Raw genomic sequence first — 16,263 nt, forward strand, 5'->3', positions numbered from 1 at the left:
ATATCAAAAAAAACAAACAACTCAATCCAAAAATGGGCAGAAAACCTAAACAGACATTTCTCCAAAGAAGATATACAGATTACCAACAAACACAAGAAAGAATGCTCAACATCACTAATCTTTAGAGAAATGTAAATCAAAACTACAATGAGATATCATCTCACACCAGTCAGAATGGCCATCATCAAAAAATCTAGAAACAATAAATGCTGGAGAGGGTGTGGAGAAAAGGGAACCCTCTTTCTCTGTTGGTGGGAATGTAAATTGATACAGCCACTATGGAGAACAGGATGGAGGTTCCTTAAGAAAGTAAAAATAGAACTACCGTATGACCCAGCAATCCCACTACTGGGCATATACCCTGAGAAAACCATAATTCAAAAAGAGTCATGTAGCACAATGTTCATTGCAGCTCTATTTACAATAGCCAGGACATGGAAGCAACCTAGGTGTCCATCAACAGATGAATGGATAAAGAAGATGTGGCACATATATACAATGGAATATTACTCAGCCATAAAAAGAAACGAAATTGAGTTATTTGTAGTGAGGTGGATGGACTAGAGTCTGTCATACAGAGTGAAGTAAGTCAGAAAGAGAAAAATAAATACCGTATGCTAACGCATATATATGGAATCTAAAAAGAAAAAATAAACGGTTATGAAGAACCTAGGGGCAGGACAGGAATACAAGCACAGATGTAGGGAATGAACTTGAGGACACGGGGAGGGGGAAGGGTAAGCTGGGATGAAGTGAGAGAGTGGCATGGACATATGTACACTACCAAATGTAAAATAGCTAGCGGGAAGCAGCCGCATAGCACAGGGAGATCAGCTCAGTGCTTTGTGACCACCTAGAGGGGTGGGATAGGGAGGGTGGGAGGGAGACACAAGAGGGAAGAGATAGGGGAACATATGTATATGTATAGCTGATTCACTTTGTTATAAAGCAGAAACTAACACACCATTGTAAAGCAATTATACTCCAATAAAGATGTTAAAAAAAAAAAAAAAAGGGAGGGGCCGATGCATCCCCTGCTTGCATCCCTCCCCAGGGGCTGAGCACCGGGCCTGCTTGGGACCTGGGACTGTTCTGGCTGCAGAAGGTCCTGCACGGTGGGACCCCTCAGTCCCCTCTCCCAGGACGGCTGGTCACCCGCCCTTGCGTGAAATGCCTCTCCCATGCCTCACCTCTCACCTTACCTTTGGCAATGGTGTCAAACTACTTTTTAAAAATCTCCAGGCAGCTGCCTGTGACCCTGGAGCAGACACGCTCTTTCCTCTGTGTCACCATGGCGAGTCTGCATAACACGACAACCTTGGTTAATGAGTTGTATGGTGATCCTTTGTTTACTGCTAAAATCTGTTTCTCTCTGATAGAGTTTAAACTACTCAAATGCAGGACTCATATCTCTTTTTTTTAAATTAATTTACCTTTTTAAAAATTTTTATTTTATTTATTTTTTTATACAGCAGGCTCTTATTAGTTATCTGTTTTATACATATTAGTGTATACATATCAATACCAATCCCCCAGTTCATCCCACCACCACCGCCAGCCCCCACTTTCCCCCTTGCTGCAGGACTCTTATCTTACTTACATTTGAATATCTGGTATCCAAGTAAACAAATGTTTGACTTGAGAAAATTGTATTTTATTCACCATTTAAACATCATAAATTCCTTGAAATATCCCCACGTGTACCAAAATACATGGAAGTGATAGAAAATTCGGAAGGTCTGCATCGCAAAAGGACAAAACAGGGGCCCCCTGCAGTTTTTCACTCTCTGCTGACAAGGTACCTGAAGTTTTCACCATCAAAAATCTATTCCCTTGGATTAAGACGGCGTTCTCCTCCTGCCTGGGACCTGCCCAGACTATCATGTAACGTCTTATTTTGTCCTGCTTCCAAATGACTGGCCTGAGAACTCCTAGCCTCACCCCAGCCCTGAGGTCTGGCTGAAATAACCCAGAGAGCCTGGCGACACAGGCATGGCTATGCTTCTCAGTGATAAATATCTCAGTTACAAGAATGAAAATGTTCTCTAAGGCATTCTCCTCTTAAGTGGTGGATTGGTCCCAAAGGAACTCAAGTAGAGGGTTCATTGCTATTGTTTGTGTTTGGGGTTGGGGAAGGCCAGGATCCCATCTTCTCACAAAGACTAAGTCCTAAGAATTGTTGCTGTCCTGGACAGAACGCAAATTGCCAGCAACAGTGTCTATCACGGGCTCTGGGAGATCAACGGATCCCCTAAGCTTGGATGTAGGTGGTTCTGCGGGAAGTGTGTTCCTTTCTGAGGCTCAGTGGCGTGGAGAGCTGAGAGCCACGGTGGGCACCTTTACAGAGGGAGACAGCTAAGGGCCTGCAGAAAGATAAGTAATGGAAAGTTCTGGCAGAGGATGTAGCCTCAGAGGGGAGGTTTAAATGGCCAGAGGGAAAGAAGGGTTCCTTTGTAGCTGGGGAGGGAAGGCATCAGAGTTCAAAGAGAAAGACCTTGAGAATAAATACCCAGAAGCCCACTTTAAAAACCAGGGACATGTCAGGATGGCCCAGGGCAACACAAGAATGTATTTATTGACTTAACCCCGACGGGAAATTGCATAATTTGAGACCTAGTTCGTTTTGAAAACTCTGCCTTTTGGGTCTCTTCAGTTTATTATCCAAGAACATCTTGTGAAAAACTTTGAACCTGGATTTAAGTTGAGCATGAAACACAGCTGAGTGTGGGAAAGAACTGTACACAGATCTGAAAGAGAAATCATTTTAAATCATTGCATAAACCCCTAACCAGAACAGCATGTGAAAGGGCAGAACAGACTTTGTGCCCCGTGGGTCCTGCTCGGCGCCAGGTAAACGAAGGCTCCGCGGGGAGCGCGAACCCCGCTCTTTTGGTGTCATCAGTGAGGCTGATCCCCAGCCAGCGCCTGAAGGGATGTCGTGTTGTGTGTGATGTTTTCCGTAAAGAAAGGATGAGCTCTGGGGTCACACAGACCTGGGCATGTTTACTCCCCTGGGACTGGGGGTCAACCGTGGAACCTCCCAGAACCAGAGTCACCTGCAAGTGACACAGGGGTGACCTGCGGCTCACACACACTTCCTGCAGGCGCAGAGTGAAGGATGGGAGTCAGGTGTCCAGCAGGGAACGCGACTCACGAGAGGCACTACATCCATCCCTTCCCATCCTACAGGGACAGCAGTGGACCCAGAGACGCTGGTCACCTGCGGACTTCTGGGCCCCTCAGGCCGCGGCCTCTCACCCACGTGACCTCTCGGCCTCTCCGGGCTCCTCTGCCTCTGCCCTCGCCCCCGCCCATCAGCCAGCCCCTCGGCAGCCCCAGAGCTTTTTCCAGATCGCAAACCTCGTTTCAAAGCCCTGTTGGGAACCCTTCAACGGCTTCCCGGGCCTACACCCTCCTCAGGATGGATGAACCTTTCACGAACTGGTCCCACTCCCCTCGACGTTCTCTCTCATAAACGTGCTGCCTTCATTCACCCCCTGTCCCCAGACCACACATACCCACCCTTCCTGCCCTCCAGCACACGCAGGACATACTTTCCCCAAAGGACACGCCTGTGCACAGTTGTCCCTTCTGCCTGGACGGCTCCCCAGATCAGACTCCCACGAGCCCCTACTTTATTTGGAAAACTCCTCCCCAGTCTTCAGGGTTCAGCTTAGATGTCACTTCCAGCTTGCTCTCACCCTCTTATATTCTCTCCATTGTATGGTGTCCATACACCTGTCCTAACTTACTGTCTCTACTAAAAATACCTGCTTACTTGTCTTTCTGCAGACAGAGCTCCGAGCCTCAGAGCTGCGTCTGTCTTGTTCACCAAGATCTCCCCGGCCCAGAGAACAGCCCAGAATAGGTAGGTGCTCAGTGAATCTGTTTTTTAAGCTTCTTGTTTGAAATAATGATAGACTTAAAGAAAAGTTGCAAAAATAACGCAAAGTTCCTATACATCTTTCGCACAGCCTCCCCTTACGTTAAAATCTTATAAAATAATAGTAAAATGATTGAAAGGAAGATATTATCATTGATCCAATACTCTTAACTAATGTACAGACCTTATTTGAACTTCACCCATTTTTCCACTATAATAATGTGATTTATAATATGAAATATATACTTGGTCTTGGTCCCCATTCCTAGCTCAGGGCTCCTAAAGCCCTTGGAATTTTCTGCTATGAAAGCAATCAAGGTGTCTTTTGTTATGTTAATGAGGTGACTTTGGAAAGCCCCAGGTCGCCTTAGATGGGGGCTTGTTGCCAGGGGAACCAACCTTGGTGATTAGATGTTTGTCACTTTCAGACCACCCCCACCCCTAACTCCAGGGAAGGGGAGAGGGGCTGGAGATGGAATTTCATCACCAATGGCCAGTGGCTTTGACACACGCCCCTTGGATTAGGGAAGAGCATGAAAGAAAGTCTGAAGGAAAAAGGCCGTCTCTGGCTTGGGGGCTTGAGGGCCGTGTTGGCTGAATGAAGAGGAAGCTGCATGGACCTCAGCAGCGATACCAGAGGCGGGACACAAAGACCTGCTTCCCAAGGTCCAACTACGAACCCCAGGGGAGAGACCAGCCATGAAGCAGCTTGAAAACCTTTCTATCCAAGGGGGCCACCGAAGTTGGGGTGCAGGGTGGGTGACCTCAGCAGAAGAGGACTGAGGTGAGCTACCAGCCACAGGCTAGGAGGATGTTGTGAGCAGCCAGCAAAGGCAGGCGACACCCACACCAGAAAACAGCAGTTGGACATGCCAAGTGGGAGGGGCTCAAAGAACCTAGAAAAGCCCCGTGAGAGGAAGAGGCAGCCTTGGGTCCTCAGCACAGAGGGCGCTGCTGCCCCATCACACCTGTACCCATCACGTAAGGAAGGCCCTTCTGCCACCACCTTGCGCCCCCCAAAAGCTGATGCAACAAGAATCGTGGGAAGGACAGAAAGACCAGTGAGGGGGACGGGTCTCTGCAGGCTTCCCAGCCCCCAGGCCTGGCAGGGGAGGCAAAGGCAGCGATCAGAGGCGAGTTTGGAGTTTGATAAAAGACAGCACTGGACTTTTTGATACCTGAAAATGACCTGAATATTCTACGGGATCTGCAGGAGGGAAGAAGGAATTGAGAAAGAATTTAACACAAAGTGGAGGGAAAATGTTCCCTCTGTTTTCACTCTGCCACGTCCAGTCATTCAGAATTGAAACAAGACGGTTACGTACAGGTGTGCTCACCTGTCCAGCCATGCGGGGCTCAATGCTCTGTGGGCACCACCTTGAAATTCTTAACAATTTTTAACAGGGGGGCCCGACTCTTCATTTTGCATCAAGCCCCGCAAATCATATAGGCAGTCTTGTTTATATATACAGGAGGGACTTAGCCGTGTTCTACGTAACTCCAAGGGGTACAGCAGGTCTGATCAGTGGAAGGTAGAAAGAAACAGCTTTTAGCCCAATATTAGGAAATGTTTTCAAAACTCATGGCTGCCCAAATTGGAATTGGCTATGTAAATAGGCAGAGCTTCGGAACGCCAGAATCCTTACAGCAGAGGAGGGTCGGCTACTTGGAGAACTATTAGAGACACAATTCAAGCTTTGGACTCTGTGGCCTCCCAAGTCCCTTCCAACCTTGGGATTATCTAATTCTTTGATTATTGAACCTCCTCGGAGATGTCTACTTTACCAACTTCACCAGGAAATGAACTCACTAGTGCTGAGACAGGTAAGGATATTTCCAAGTCCAGCCTGTAACCCCTCCAGGGCTGGGAGTTTCACTGACTCCCTGGGTTTGTGTCCAAATCATGAGCTGTTGTTTTCCTCTATGAGGACGTTACTGCCATTACTCACTGTATTTTTTTGTGTGTTTAACTCACTGTATTTTTTATCGTCGTGAGTTGGATCTTGTTATGGCTGGCACGCCGTGACTTCTAGCTTCTAAGAAAAAGGCCTAAGAAGTCTCAGAAACTGTCTTGGGCTTAAAGCCACTTTCGTTGATCATCATTTTGACAACAAGGCATAAACAGACCTAACAAATATTGATTAAATGTAACATTAGAAATCTATACATGTGTTTTGGTTATTGCTGTCATCCTCATGATTATCATTCTTGGGGAAATGGTTCTCAGAGAAGGAGAGAAAGTCCAGTGCTTTCGGACATCTTCCACGGATAACCTCTCAGACTCCACCTTCATGGTGCTGGTCTCTGGGGTCACAACTTGAAGGATCGAAGCTCCAGTGCAGAGACCCACCATCGAGGACAATCCTGGGGCCAGGAACCAACAGGAAGCCGTGTACTCGGTCGTGCCCAGTCAACCCATATTGGAAAACCTTGAGCTTCTTTCATACCATATTTTGGCCTTGACCTTTCTAGCGTTTAGCCTCCCAACAATGGAGTCTGTGTCTGCACACCCTCCGTGCAGGCCCCCTAATTACAGCCATCCGTTAAGCTGTCAAGAAGAAATCCTCAGCTCAATCACGTCTTTATCAGACTCCGGCTGCCAATGGGGTCAAGATAGGCGTCAAGTCTGACCCGCCCAGAGCCCCTGTCCTGTGCTGGTCCCCCTGCTAACTGGGGCCTTTGTGACTGGGCCGCCGGACAGCCACCTGGGTGCCCCAGTTCAGTCCCCTCCGACGCACTGCAGACAGGGTGGACCCAAGAGAAACAATGGGACTGACTCAGGGAGGGCCCCTGCTCTTAGACTTTATCTTCGGGGGATTTTGCACACAGCAGTTGTACGGGGTTGTCAGAGCCCTAAACTGGAAGTGGAGACTCTGCTGAATGTGGTGTCAGGGAAAAGCGATTCCTCAGTTTGGACCTGCTCTCAGAGACGGCACAGTCATAGATGTCATCACTGCCAAGGAACTTCGTGACCATCCATCTCATCCTTTATTTTACAGATCAGTGCAAGTGTGGTCAAGGGACTCGGGTTTGACGTTCACTGCTAAGCCTGGTTTTCCTGAGTTTCAGGTGAGTAATATTTCAAGTGAGCCCCACACAATGAGAGAAACAAATCCAGGGTTGTTCCTATGCGGCTGCATGTTATTTGCTGTTTATTTCATGCAAGTATGTTTTTTCTCTCACACGAGGTCATAGAGTTTCTCCAGGACAGTTATTTCCTCTCTATTCTCCACAGAAAAGTTCTAGCAAAGAAAGTACTCACAAGTATTTGCTGAGACTCAGTTCATGATCATTTCTCGTTTTTCTGTTTGAGTGTGTTTCTGTGAGTCTGTGTCTCCAAGATAGGTGATAAACACCACGTGCAAGTTAAAATAGAAGCCCCACATTTGATTGCTCGTCCAGCCACCCCATTTAAAAGATGAGAACACTGAGCTCCAGAGAAGGGAAGTTACTTGCACAAGATCACTCACTAGTAGATGATTTAAACGCAGGTCGACGCGGTTCATGCAGTGTTTTTCCCACAACTCCAGGTTAGCTGCTTGTGATCACATAGTAATAGATACAAGTTGAAGGGCACAAAGGAAACAAGGCATCAGAACACATCCTTAACTGATAACATTATCATTGTTATTACTAATAATCCCTGAAATGTGCAGAGCAGTTAGTTTACAAAGATAAATTTACAGTTTCTTGTACATCCTTCAATAAACAAAAACAGAAAACAAGTCAATGCCCCATCTCTGCATTTTCACCTACACAAGAGGAATTCACCACACCTGTTGCTCTGCACGTCGCTTTTTTCACTTGATAGCATTACTGAGGGATATTTCTACACCAACCATGCAGGTCTGCTTCATGCTTCTTAAAAGGCACTTAGGGTTGGATCTACCACAGCTTACTTAACCAGCCCCCTACTGATGGACAGTTCAGTTGTTTCCAGATTTACGCTAAGAGGTGTCTTTTCTTAACAATCTCTCCTGGAGAGTTTTAAGTAACTAGCCTGACCTCAGAGCAGCATTTTGGGATCACCAGTAGGTTTGTATACTTATTTGAACAGATGACGAAATTGAAGTCTAGAGATGTTTGGGAGCTTCAACTCTTAGGGGCAAACCCCTAATAAGTAAGACCTGGTGTTCCTGCATCCTCTTCCACTAGTTATTCCAACGTGCTTGGGCCACTTAAGGGCACTGGGCGTGCTTGCCTTGGCTACTTGTAGAGGCCGTCAATAGCCACCACCAACCTCATCTCCACGGAACATCGAAAATCTGGCCCAACAGAGTCTTTGTTAAAAGAACCGATTCATCCAAAGATTCTCATCATGGTTTAAATTTTACTATTTTACCCAAAGATCACTGAGTTAAACTTCCCATTTCAGTAGATGAACCCAATTGCTTTGAACAAAGACGTAATTCAATGAAACCTTAATACTCTCATAAAATCAAGTATTCTCTGGTTCCCCAATGAACTCCAAAACATATCGATTTCCTCTGCACATGATGTGAGATAGGTTGTTTTCCCTAAACTAACCCCATTATGCCTTTTAAAATATATTATTATTTAAATGTTTAAATTTCTCTTATCCTGCAAATCTACAAAAGAGCAATCATAGAGTTCCTGGGAAAGAAAGAGCTGGTAGAGGGACTTTATCATATGGGGAATTTTAGGACATTCATTCAAGAATTAGAAACAAAAAGCAGATTGGGGTTGTACATGTGTAGCTCGTGAATGGTCCTGGGCAGTGGCTCCTTCTGCCAATTGCCAGATGAGGTGTTTATCACAGATTGAGGAAAAGGGGGCGTTTAAGATTAGGACTTTCTAAGGGTGAGAATCTGAAAACTACACTGACTTTTCAGACAGACTGCTTTTTGCTTGTTCATTGTAAAGAACCAGCATTTCTTTATGAAACAGCAAAAACCAAAGTTTCTAGTTGGGTTTCAACAATGAAAATAAAAATAGCTATCATGAATTAAGCCCATGCTCTGCAGGCACTGTTTTCAGTGATCACAATTACACACTTTAGAACAATCTAAGAGACAAAGAGAAACACTCGGGAACTTCTGGACACCAGTTTCTTAACGACTTCCCAACAATCACCATGTGCCCACAGAGTGTGTCCCCGCGCAGTCCTAGGATTACGTAGGGTAGTTTGAAAAGAGATGAGCAAAACTTCAGGGCACCGATGGTTGTCCATCATTCCTTCTGGATGATCAACGGGAAACAAGAAGGTCATCTAACACAGCACCTTGGGCCGGAAGACGGGCGTTTGCCTCAGAAGGGATCCTGGCTCCTAGGCTGAGGCTGGCCAGTTTCTTGATCTTAACCCTAACCCTGCCCTGTGGTCTCCCCTGGCCTGGGTCTCTTCTTTAGAGACACCCCGCTCCCTGGGAAAGCCCCTTCTGTTTCTCCCCCTCTTTCAGCTGATCTTCCTAGAACAGTTTGTTTTTGTTTTTTGGTTTTTTTTTGCTGTACACGAGCCCCTCACTGTTGTGGCCTCTCCCGTTGCGGAGCACAGGCTCCGGACATGCAGGCTCAGCGGCCATGGCTCACGGGCCCAGCCGCTCCGCGGCATGTGGGATCTTCCCGGACCGGGGCACGAACCCGTGTCCCCTGCATCGGCAGGCGGACTCCCAACCACTGTGCCACCAGGGAAGCCCCCTAGAGCAGTTTTTATCTAATCTTTCAGGTATTGTTTTTGGTCCTTTTTAGGCTCTTTCCAATATGTTACTAAGTTTCCAACTTTAGTCACTCCTTTCTTCCAAGTGAGTTTTAAGATGATTTTCTCATCTACGAGTCTAAAAGGAGAATTTTAGAAGACCAGGAATTCCACTGTACTCTGTATTTGACTGTCAGATTTAAAGGAAAAAAAAATTACTGGGAACAAATACCATATCTGTTATTATGTGCAAATACTTCCATGATATACATGCCTTATGACTTTCTCCATATTACATCTATGGACTCAGAAACAGGAATTTCTCTCTTAATAAAATAACTTAAGACATGCTCAATGCCCATGGAAACAATTATCCTCTAAGTCAGTAGGATTTCTCTGCTTGCTTCTGTGCCTTTTCTTTTAAGCCAAAAATTCTATCTCTGTTTTTCCTCTTAGCATTTCTTCATCTCTGCCCCTTAGTATGTTTTGGAAACCTATGAAGTAAACATAATATTCTGTTGCTTTATGGGCTCATTCATCTAGTTTCTTCCAATCAAAGTTATCCTGGTAAATTAAGATCAAGAACAGCATGAGCACTTCCCCAGATTTTCACGCTTCTAGAGCAGGGGTCAGCAAATCTTTTCTGCAAAGGGTCAGATAGTAAATATTTTAGACTTTCCCAGCCATACAGTCTCTGTCACAATTACTCAACTCTGCCCTGTAGGGTGAAACCTGCCCTAGGAAATATGTAAACAAATGGACATGGCTGTGTTCCAATAAAACTTTATTTACAAAAACTGGCCATAGGCCATAGTTTACTCATCCTTGTTCTAGGTGAGGAGGAAAAAAAGAGGAGGATATTGATGACCAACTACAAGGAACACCGAGTGTGCTCTCTGTGCACAATACTGTGCTAAGTATTCTACAAGAAATTCTCTCATTTAATCTCCGTAATTCCTTAGGGTACATACAGTTATTGTATCCATTTTATAATTGATGAAACTAAGCTTTAAAGAGGCTGAACAATTTTCCCACAGTCAAGAAACTAATAAATGGTGGAACCGAGGCAGGAAAAAAGTGGGCTTCAGACTGGACACTTACAATTAGCCTCCTGTTTGCATTTCCTGAGACAGGAGATAGGTAGGCTCCAGGTTAGGCATTTACGACCAGCCTCCTGTTTGCTCTCCGAGATGGAAGCAATGACAGAGACAAGGTAAACAGCCAGGATTTGTCTCCTGTAGATGCCTTAAGATAATAGTCATGGCAGGGACAGAGAGGGGCTAAACCCTGTTTGAGTAAAGGATCAAGCGGTCATATATTTCCCATCCTTGGGGCAAGGGAGACATTGCACATGCGCAGAAAGACAGGTCAGGTGTGGAAAAAGAAACCAAAGGTAATTGGCCAAAGGTAAACAAAGACCCGGAAGAACTGCCCTATATAAATGACTTAACAGTCTCTTTACTGCGCTCCTCATTAGGGAGGACGCCCACACCCTTTCTCTCTGGTGTGCATCGCTGCCTTGCTTCTGTCTTAACTAAACAAACTGTTTCTCTGTGTGCTCTCCCACTTGTTGTTGTGCTATGTCTTTAATAATAAACTTTGTACCTGTTTTTATAGTTTCCATCTCCGTGAGAAATGCATTTTTCACGAGGGGCAAAAGCCACGGGATCTGGTGGCTAGGATTCCTGGTTTTCATCCCGGCTACCCAGGTTGAATTCCTGGGCAGGGAACTAAGATCTCGCTTCACGCCTCCACTCATTGCTGCCTCTCCGAGATCAGAACCAGAAACTCAGATCTGACACCAAAGCTCATGCTTTCTATCACTACGCTGTGCCGTAAAACATACACCTTCACCGTTTGAAGCCTTTTGATCAACTTCTCTTAAAAACTATCTCTGAACACAATGGGTGGGAAAGCTTCAGTCATTTAAATTTGCTTAATCCAAGTAGACTTTGGGCTATTGAGATATTTAGTTGAACAAACATTCATTACACCACTACTGTAAGCCTCAAATTACAATAGTGATTCGAGGAGGAAAGTAATAGAATATAGTTGTCTTACCCCAGACACACGTAGGGTCTTTTGGTGGAGAAACCCTTACCTCTCCTTTCTCCTCACAGAGTCCATCTTGGTTTGAGAAAGCAAACCCACAGCTGGCATTGCTTAAGGAAGGCAACCAAAATTTATTTGCAGTTGTCTACAGCCACAGTGTGTTTGCGTTTTCAACTTCCTGTGATTAATGTTTTCATGTAGATTATTTTTGTTCCTTTTATTATCGTGAAATAAGCAGTTTCTAGGGAATTTGAAGTGAACTTACAAAAAAAATCTTCTCCCAAGATTTAAAGCCCCATGTCTTGACAACCTTTCCCAGAACATCTTAGCCTAGATATTTACCACTAAATGTCCAACTCCAGCAACCATCCCAGACTCTCTGACCCAGTGTCCCCAGCTGTCTCAAGAACAGAGCCTCTCCTCCTAACCCTCTCCTTTCACACAGCCACACTTGTGCAACCGCAGGGTGTTTTGTGTTCTAGTCGTGGATTACTTAGTACAGAATCACATAAGTAAGAGTGAAAGCCCCTCCTCTCATAGAGCTGATGATTCCTGATGGTTCATACCTCTGGCAGGTCTAGAAGAGGTTCTCTCTGCTGTCATTCACAGAATTTCTTCTCTCTTTACCCCCTCTCCTTACTCCAAATGAGATGCCTTTTTAATTTCCTTCCCCTCCAAATACATCTGTCGAATTGTTATTATGCCTCATGTGCACTAAATCCAAACGCAAAGCAGCCTGTGGTGGTGGGATTTGGTGTTGCTTCTCCCTGAAGGTCAAACCTCACACGGCTCTTCAGCGTGAACCGTCTCCAGCTCCCAGCAGCTCCCCAGCGTTTATGTTATGTTAGTGATGTTCTCTAGTTGCAGAGGCCAGAGAGCCCACTGTTCAGCTGAAAGAAATCCTAAGGGAGAAGAGAATGAATGGCTGCAGATCACACGCAGGGCTGTTGGGCACCTCCTTTGTGCTGCATTTCCCATATAGAAGCCAATACGGACCAGTGCAGGGTCACTAGTCAGACCCATAGCTGTTGGGGAACCCCTGATCCCCTGCTTCCTCAACACCCAGAAAGTCACCTTGGAAAGTCTAAGAATACGCTAAGGATTTTCCTCTGGGATTGAGATGTATATCTCTGATTACCAGCCACCAGGAAACTACGAAAACAAAGGGAAAACTTGTATATCACCAGTGGCTTGGAAAAGCATAGGGTTCGCTTCTCTATATTATGGTACTGACACCTTTTTTAATGGGTGAAATTTGACAAGGATAAAGGAGAGAAGGGAAAGAGCAAGGAGCTAGAGGAGAAGTGAGATGCTGCATTTGCTCTGTTGAGTTCTGCTTGACAGAACAACAAACATACATACTTATGAGGCTGTAGCATGACTGCCATGTTGCAGACACCTTTGACCCTGCCCAACCCCCACCAGCATCCTCAGTTTTCACGGAGTACCACTTGAGCCAAGTCACAGACACCCTTGACCAATGGCAGAGTCCACTGCTGCCTTACGGGCTGGGTAATACCTCAGAAATAGATGGGAGCCCAGGAAATGCAGGACACGTAGCTCAGAGGAAAGAGTTAGTGTCCCCAAGAACAATGTTTTACAATTAATAAGTACTCTGGCTCCCCAGCCTTCCTGTGGGCAATTCCTGGGGTTGAATGGCTCTGTCTACTTCTTGGGAAGTCCAACAGAATTGAGCCCCCAGTGTCCACAGAACTTTCTCATATTGGCTTTTTCTTCTGTTTATCACCCTCTCCCATCCTCATTTCTGCAACTTGGAATCACCTCCCAAATAAACTATTTACGTGGATGCCCCTGTGTCGAACTTTGCTTTCAGGGAAACTGAGTCTTTTCAGAGCTGCTTGTCTAAAATGAGACACACATTGGATCAACCATGGAAAAATCACCACCTGGTCCAGTTATACCAGGATAGAGTTGTTTGATATTTGGGAATAGTGGTCGGGATGGGAAGAGCTAGCCTTCCCAAGGCTCTGTTTCTCATAGCTTGTTGCTCCTAAGTAGCAGAGATACTACCCATGGGAGAAACTCATCTGGTATCACACATGCGACCCTCATCTGCCTTCCTTTTGGTCTGTCAGGGATATGCGTCAGCCAGGGGGTGAAAAGGAGTCATAAAAATAATAATGGAGAGAAAAACCAGCAAAATAAATGGCAGACTAGGAAACTCCCTTATTTCCTCATGGAAACATCAAAAAAAAAACCAACCAAAAATTGGATAAAATAACCTTATATGAGTTATGGAAAAACAATCCAAGGTCTACAGCAACCAAGAGAAAAACAAATACTGTATGCTCACACATATATATGGAATCTAAAAAAAAAATCATTCTGAAGAACCTAGGGGCAGGACGACAGGAATAAAGACACAGACGTAGAGAATGGACTTGAGGACGTGGGAAGGGGGAAGGGTAAGCTGGGACGAAGTGAGAGAGTGGCACGGACTTATAAATACAACCAAATGTAAAACAGATAGCTAGTGGGAAGCAGCCGCATAGCACAGGGAGATCAGCTCGGTGCTTTGTGACCACCTAGAGGGGTGGGATAGGGAGGGCGGGAGGGAGATGCAAGAGGGAGGGGATATCGGGATATATGTATACGTATAGCTGATTCACTTTGTTATAAAGCAGAAACTAACACACCATTGTAAAGCCATTATACTCCAATAAAGATGTTAAAAAAAAAAAAAGAAAATGCCACATTCAAAGAAATTGCCGCCCTCAAAACAGTAGGAAATTTTGTGGCGCTTTTGCTTGTCCTTCCCTGCCCTCTCCCTGGTGTGGCCTGGTGTTGGTTTGGAGGACGCAGCTGTTCCCAGTCCCCTCCCTTGAACAGGAGGGAGCAGAGCAGATCTGCAATGTCATAACCTATCTGGAGGCTGCTTGGAGGACTGGTCTCTGTGTCACCTAATTCAGATCTGAGGCAGAGTGAAGCACCTGGCACTGCTCAGGAAAGCTGCAGGGAAACTACAGACCTGCAGGTGTCTGGGACAAAGGATTATGGGTGGAGACACACAGTAAACCATCTAAGGCCCCAAGGAGAAACTGAGGTGAGACTCTGTGCAGTTAAGACATTTATAAGCAACTGTGTATATGGGGTAATTGAAAAGCCACACACAGGCCCATGCAAGACACATGCTCAGAAAAGACCTGAGAAGGCCCTAAGCTTTCTCTGTGAGCTGACGCAGAGGCTCAGAACATGCCTGGCTAATTACTTAAGGATTTCCCCAGCACAGAGCCAGTCTGCACTGGGAGAGGTAGCTGTTTTTTCAAATGCTCAGTTTTCAACAAAAGAAAATCACAAGCATACAATAAAACATGTAAGAAACGGTAAAACGTGGCCCATTCAAAGGAAAAAAATCAAATGGCAGAGACCATCCCTGAAGCAATACAAACATTGGATACAAGACAAAGACTTCAAACAATTGTCTTTTTTTTTTTTTTTTAACTAGGTTGACCACTGAGAAAATTACTGGTTCTAGGAGTTACTGATTAACTTCCAAAGAGACATGTAAGTAAGTTATGTGTTTCTATGAGGAGTTTCTTTGATCCTTAAAGTACGGCAAGTAGAATTATTTTTGCACAATGCTCTATAGAGAAAATTAGTTATTGGCTTATTCATTTTTTCACCCATTTGCTCACTCCTGCCAGGTTCTGTAACAACTAGGTTACAGAAGAGAACGGAGCAGACAGGGTTTGTGCTCTTAAGCCCCTGGGAATACCTGTTCGTTCTATTCCGTTTGGCAGAAAAGTTTGAAAATCACTGTCACCTGACATGTGAATTCCTTCTAACACAAGCCTGCTGGCTTCCAGTTATTCCTTAAAGGAAATGAATTGCTGTGGGAGAAAAATTCAGAGGCAATACCCCATCCTTATCTGGAATAATTAAAGTGGAAGAAAATTCCTGTTGGTGAAAAACCTGATGATTCTATAATTTTTGGAGAACTGTATTATCTTTCTTTCAATATTAAAGAAACTAACTGGATTAATTGTTAAAAGAATATGGGTAGCAGATGTCCTGTGATATCTGCAATGAATATGTACTTTGTTAAGATATTTTTATAATTTTTAAAATAATATATGTACTATATAGAAAGTATTGAAAATGCAAAAAGTATAAATAAAGTATATGTCCCAGTACTCAGAGACAACTGCTTTTAACACATATCCACATCCTTTATCTGATTCTTGGAACCAACTGTGTTTTGGAATTCAGAATTTCTCAGATTTTAGTAAGGAAATTCAATGTGTGTACCAAAGATTTGATTTGATTTGATATTGAGACATGATTGACATATAACGGTATATTAGTTTCAGGTGTACAACATAATGATTTGATATATGTATATATTGCAAAATCATCACCACAGTAACTCTAGTTAACATCCATCACCAGACAGAGTTATATTATTTTTCTTGTGAGAACTTTTAAGATCTTAACTTTCAAATATACTATACAGTATTATTAACTCTAGTCACCATGTTGTACATTACATCATCAGGACTTATTTATTTTATAACTAGAAGTACATTTGACCACCTTTACCCATTTCTCCATTGCCCCTGGCAACCATCAATCTGTTCTTTGTATCTGTGAGAAAATAGTCATCTAAAATATTCTTAAAGAGCTAAAGGAAAGCATGGGCAAAGAACTGAAAGGA

The 16,263-nt window shown here is 44.5% G+C and overlaps 1 protein-coding gene across 1 annotated transcript in view; it reads left to right on the forward strand.

The window, feature by feature from the left end:
* SNX19 (sorting nexin 19) overlaps positions 1 to 15,910 on the forward strand; it is a 77,363-nt gene extending 61,453 nt beyond the window's left edge. Inside the window, exons 13-15 of the transcript XR_003429970.1 lie at positions 3,793 to 3,868; positions 6,883 to 6,952; positions 15,055 to 15,910. The gene's annotated coding sequence lies outside the window, so the exon portion shown is untranslated. The remainder of the gene's footprint in view (positions 1 to 3,792; positions 3,869 to 6,882; positions 6,953 to 15,054) is intronic.
* The last annotated feature ends 353 nt before the right edge of the window (positions 15,911 to 16,263 follow it).

Source organism: Aethalodelphis obliquidens, unplaced genomic scaffold (assembly GCF_003676395.1).
Source record: "Aethalodelphis obliquidens isolate GAN/ISIS:26980383/991018 unplaced genomic scaffold, ASM367639v1 scaffold82, whole genome shotgun sequence".
In the NCBI taxonomy this organism is placed as follows: domain Eukaryota; kingdom Metazoa; phylum Chordata; class Mammalia; order Artiodactyla; family Delphinidae; genus Aethalodelphis; species Aethalodelphis obliquidens.